The sequence below is a fragment of the Amborella trichopoda genome, chromosome 4, assembly GCF_054954075.1.
Source record: "Amborella trichopoda isolate Santa Cruz 75 chromosome 4, AtrichopodaSantaCruz75HAP2 v2.0, whole genome shotgun sequence".
Taxonomy (NCBI): domain Eukaryota; kingdom Viridiplantae; phylum Streptophyta; class Magnoliopsida; order Amborellales; family Amborellaceae; genus Amborella; species Amborella trichopoda.
In genome coordinates, this window is record NC_142339.1 from 23,744,540 (window position 1) to 23,750,785 (window position 6,246).

The window sequence follows — 6,246 nt, forward strand, 5'->3', positions numbered from 1 at the left end:
GATTTCACACACGAAGCTAATACAATGACTATAAATTCCAGTGCAGTAATTCCAGATTCCGGCAAAAACTCCAAAGTTGCGAAATCTTTGTCTGGACACGAAATCAAGCTGTGTTTGTTGCCACGCGATTGTGACGGTATGCTCAGCACAATACAGCAAAGAAATCATTGAAAAACTTCAAGAAACAAATGCACTATTGATCAAAAGTTTCCAATATTCGTGCAAATTTCGAGTCGGATGATCGTGGCCAAAAAACGTGATCCGTGGTTCGAACTGGTTACAAATCGATCGCCATATCGAGCCCTATATGTAAACAATCATCTTTTTGACAAACCGGCATCAAAACAATCCCGAATCATCCACGAAAGATCACACATGTTCTAGGGCAGTAGTAGGGACCGTTTTTTAATTCAATGTATTGTTAGACAGGGGCAAAACAATCAGTTTATACCAATTTTTAGAATTTCTTTTAATTCAGTTAAATCTTAATTTTCAACAAGGTTAATTTTGAACAAAACGGGTTAATTTCTTCCCGTCGTCACGACCAACCGCTCCCCTCTCCTTTCGCAACCAGCTAGTTCACCATCACCCTTCTCTTCACTTACTTCCTGAGGTACCACCACCCTGCTGCACCACCATCGCAGCCTCGTCGTAGCCATGCCCCGCCTCTCTTCATTCGCAGTCGAACAGCAACCAGCGCCATCTTGCGCTCTCCTCTCTCTGACCTTAAGCAACCTCGCCCACTACCCATTTTCAGCTCTGTAACAGGTAAGCTTTCTCACTCTAGAAACCCACAAACCAAGTGCCCATTTCTTTTCTTTTCGTTCCTTTCGCTGTTTTTCGTCTCACAAAAAGAAAACCCATAACTTTCTCTCTCTCTCTAGAACCTCCCTCATTGCGTTCTCTTTTTTCGTTTTGGCTCTCGTTTTCGTTTCTTCGTCCACCCTTCCTAATCCCAAAAAAGGAAACAAAGAACTCTCGCATCTTTCTCGCTCTCTAAACTTCATAACCCGAACCAACCCCCCCCCCCCCCCCCAGGTCTTCCTTTTGTTTCGTCTCAAAATTTCGTGGCCTTTTTTTCTCTTTGTTTCGTTTCATGCCCATTAGTTAGTTCGTTTCCCGACCTCCTCACTTAAAGCCAACAACCCAATGCTGTAATAGTGAACCCACCTTCTCCTTTTGACCATAATTAAACCTTTTCCTGTTATTATTATTTATTCCATCTCACTTCATTTCTTTTATGACTTACTCCATTTCATTTTGTTCAATCTTCTTTTAGTTCCCTATCTCATTTTATTTTATGAACCTCTTTTATTTTATTTTTCTTTCATTTATTTTATTTTCCCTTGACCAATGTTATTTTTTTTATTTCACTCACTCTATCCTACCATACCTTACTCTCACTCCATTCATTTAGTTTATTTAAATTTAATCATCTCATCTCAACTTATTTTCTTCTATTTTATTTTACTCCACTTCATTTTATTTATTTTACTCCACTTCATTTTATTTATTTTATTTCACTTCATTTTATTTTAATTTATTAATTCTAACTCCGCTTTTCTAAAATTTTATTTTAATTCATCACTCTCATTTCATCTCATTCTCTATCACTCTCATTTCACCATCACTTTTATTTACACTTTCGTTTCTTTTTTTTTTGAAAACCTAGCGAGAGTCGAGCTAGTTTTCATCTCTTCTCTTTCTCTTTATCGTTTGTTTGACTAGAGGGCAGGCTGAGCCTCGTGCTGTTATGCTGGTTCCGTCGTCTAGCCGTAATGCCATTGTGCAGGTCTAAGTTACCATGCCCATCCTACTGCCACGACAGACTAGCCAACATGACAAGTTGGTCCGTGTGGTTCCATCATCTAGTAGTAATGACGTTGTGCTGGTATGAGTTACCGTGTCCGTCTAACTACCATGCCGGGTCAATCACCGTACCGATCTAGCCACTATGCTAGCCTAGTCGCCTGGTCAAACTTCTTCTCTCACTTTCACTTCACCTAGTAAAGAGGTGAGGGACCTATGCCCCAGTTGTTTATACTTCTAATGTGTACGTGTGTGTGTGTTTACAAGAAAGGAGAAATAAGTCAAGGGAGGCGATTCCAAACCGGCCATAGGCTAGGGTTATTTTCCAACGTGATCTAAATGGGAGCCCACGTCACGACCCCGCCACCTGACCCCTCGCAGGAGGGCGACAGAGCGCAGGATCGCCATCAGAGGTCTCGAATGTCACTCAGGTTGGAGTGGCTCAACGCATATGATAGGCGGAATCATAACTAAACCACGAAAGAAAAATTAAAACTCCCACCAGAAACATAAAAAAAGCTGGATAAATTAAAACCAAAAGTCATATCCAATATCCAGAATATTACAATGCATCCAAGGCACTACAGGCCCGACCACAAAATACATACCTTCACAAGACAACAATTGCAAGGCCGACGACTAACAAAGACCTGCACAAAAAACATAAATCCACTCGTCGAGCGTAGGCTTTCAGTCCGTCAAACACGATCACCTCCCACCGTCCTCGACCTATAGCAGACAATCTACAAGAGTGGAAGTAAAGGAATGAGCTAAAAAACCCAGTGAGTAGATCCCAACATCATGCCTCCCAGGCTATACCCATAATATCACAACAAGGCTCAAGGTTCTATGTCATACTCATAAACAGGAGTCATGCATCACAATTATGTCACAAATATGGAATGATGCTTTTCATGGTCAAGCAGGTACAATATATGATGTCAAATAACACAAACACACTAGCAATCTATCAAATTCAATAGATTAACACAATCAAGAGAGCATAACAGGATCAATAGACACTAACCCACTCTTTAGCCCTATCCAACAGGCCAACCATAAAATCTCATATCGATCACATATCTCAAGCGATGCGATATACGCAAAACATGTCGGACAGTCACACATCACTTCGGGCGCACCTCACAGGTATCGGTTACATAGTCGGGCCCTGCAATACTCTCAAAGCAAGCACCTCACTAATATCAATCAGTCACATATCTCAGGCAATACAATACGCACAAAGCATGCCAAGAAGTCACACAAAGCTTATCAGCTCATGCGCACCTCATGAAAAGTCACATGTCCCAGGCAATGCGATACGCACAAAGCATGTCGAGAAATTCCCATATCACTAAAGATGTCACCATGCCATAGCTGGCCATGTAATGCGCTTAAAGCACACCACATAACTCAGTATGCTGACACCATCATTCACACCATAGTGGCAATTTCACATATATCACATAATCAACATAGCTCATCTCATAAGCATTTTCTGATTCGGAGCATTCATGGTGCCATAGAATGATCTACATAGCCCCTGATTTATCAAGAATCTCAACTTAGTCAGAACATGATAATAGGAGAAAACACAACTATCTCTCATTCAAAAGTGGCTCGGAGTCAATTGACCACCATTTGATCAGTCAACACTTAGGTACAATATAACCCACAGTTCTGGAGTTCTCTACATTTTACTAACAGTGACATGTCCCTCTTAATAAAAGCATAACTCTCAATCTACAGGGAATATCAAGATGGTTCCAACATGCAACTTTAAGCCAACATAATGATCTTTCAAATGGAAGAGGCTTGGGAGCAATATAACTCCATTTGGTCAGCCAAAACCTATGGCAACAGGAGTTACAGTTCTGAAATTCAGTAAATCTGCTAATCAGTGACATGCCTCCATAATTTGGATCATAACTTCACAATTATACAGAATTAGAACCAGGTTAAAACATCAAAGTCACAATAGACTCATATATGTTTCAAATGGCTATGATTTTGTGTCATTTGGACTCTAATAGGTCAGGCAAAGTCTCAATGCCAAAGAGGCAATGTTCCTGAATTATTACAGTCCTCTAACAGTGACATATATGCACAAATTGATGTATATCTTTCAAACTATCAAGAATCTTAACTAGACATAAACATTAAACTTAAAGTAGACTCAGAGATATTTCAAATGGCTATGTTTTGTGGTACTTATGCGATCATTTGATAGGACAACAGTGAGTCATAAAAACCTCAATTTTCCTGGGAATTCCAAAGTCCGGCCAAAACATATTCCAAAGATCAAAGCATAACTTCTAAACTACAGAAGATAACCACATGAAACTAATTCTAGCTTAAACAATACTCACAAGAGTATAAAAAACCCAATTTTTAAGCTCAACAGAAACTACAACAATTCCTAACACTTCATACAAAAAAACCCAATTTCTAGAAAAACAGAGCACAAAATACATTCATGCTATCATATTCTTTCTACCCAATTTCTATACAATCTCATGCCAAAACTAATTCTTAAATTCAAGCTTCATTCATGCCTAAATCATGCTTCGTACATGCTTGGATTCATGTTTTATACATGCTTGCATTCATGCTTCATTCACACATAATTCATACATCATTCATGCTTCAATACATGCTTCATACTACACTAACATGATCTACTTACCTCACAAAAACTCCAAGTTTACCCTGCACCGAGCTCCTCCTCAAAGGTCAAGCTCCCAAAGCCTGAGGCTTAAGTGTGGGAGAGAGAGAGAATGTGGGAGAGGGTGAGAGAAGAGCAAAATCTCATAAGAGATGAGGACGGCTTAATTTATAAAAGAGGAAATGCCAGCAAGTGACAAGTGGTGTGCAAGAGTTCACAAGTGGCATACATGGGCACACATGGTCAACCAGTGGCAACTCATGGCACATTAACAACAAGGAAAGGATAAAAGGTGCATAAAAGAAGAGGAAGTCCCCTGGACCACCCTATGCAGCTGCGCCCGAAGGCCCACAATGTACACGACATCTCACACACATGGTGAAACACAGCCGTCGCTAGCCCCTCTCTCTCTACAGCCGAAGATAGCATGCACGACGCTAACTCCTCTACACAGCCGGTGATAACACGCACAGTGCTAGCTCCTCTACACAGCTGGCGATAACATGCATGGAGCTAGCTCCTCTACACCGCCGGTGGTTCTCATAATTCTGCCGACGTTGGCACAACTCAGCCGGCGCTGACACTTCTCCTCCTACACAGCCGGCGCTGGTCACAACTCAGCCGTACTGGCACAACTCAGCCGACGTTGACACTTCTCCTCCTACACAATCGGCGCTGGTCACAGCTCAGCCGGTGCTGGCACAACTCAGCCGGTGCTAACACTTCTTCTTCCCTATCCCGCCATGCCTTCTAACTGGCTGAGGAAAGTTTGGGTCATCACAACCCATGCGAGCTAGCCTAAGAGTGTCACGGACCCATGTGAGGTAAGTCGCCTTACGACCCAAATTCCTCTCTCACCGGTTGGTACTCCTGCCCATGTCTTATTTACATGTTTCTTGAGAGAGCGATCTCATGTCCCGGGTTCCTTTGAAACCCGAGATACGTGCCGTCAGATCATCTAAATCCGAAGGGTGAGATCGAGGCACCTAACCGACCGCCCTTTACCAACCCCAGATATCATCGTGCACGATCACAACAGAACACGATTCATCACTGTTCATCAAAGGATAGAGCAAGCAAAACCCGCGCATGATTAAAGCTAGACGCATCATGTTGTTAGCCACATGTGACCAAGGCACTGACTAGAGTCGCTCTTGACTAGCACCAATTGTGTTTCTAAGGCATCGTGTTTGCTATGTTTCTGAGGCCTGGCGCCCGCTGTGTCTCCTAAGGCTAGCGCCGGTTGTGTTTCTGAGACCCAGCGCCGACTGCATATCTTAAGGCTAGCGTCGGCTGTGTTTTTGAGACCCAGCACCGGTTGCGTATCTTAAGGCTTGCGCTGGCTATGTTTATGAGGCACAGTGCTGGCTAGTGTCGGTTGTGTTTCTGAGGCACAACGCCAGCTGTGTTTTCAAGTCCCCTTGCCACCGTGACTGTTTAGCTCCTGGTGACCCTTCGTTCCCCTGTGCTTCTTCGGCTACCGTGACCCTACGGTTGCTCAAGACTCATCGTCTCTCCGGTGATTGCGTACATTCTCGAGGCTCCTCATCTTCCTGCAATGGATCGAAGTCCCAACGTGACTCTTCGCCTCCCCACGACTAATCGACCATAAACTGCATGGTCTGTGCTACATGACCCTAAACTGCCAAGCCATGGTCCAAACAATATGACCTTAAGCTATAGCAAAGGTCTAGTTGCACGACCTTAAACGGTATGGTCCAAGCTGCATGATACTAAACTGCAAAGCCACAGTCCAAGCTATATGACCTTAA

The 6,246-nt window shown here is 42.8% G+C and overlaps 1 long non-coding RNA gene across 1 annotated transcript; it reads right to left on the bottom strand.

Annotated features, from left to right (window-relative positions):
* Positions 1-2,340: 2,340 nt before the first annotated feature.
* On the bottom strand, positions 2,341-2,921 carry LOC148782356 (uncharacterized). The gene is made up of 2 exons (XR_016055142.1): positions 2,837-2,921; positions 2,341-2,552 (listed from the first exon to the last, which is right to left on the bottom strand). It is a non-coding gene; the product is annotated as an uncharacterized LOC148782356 (long non-coding RNA).
* Between the last annotated feature and the right edge of the window lie 3,325 nt (positions 2,922-6,246).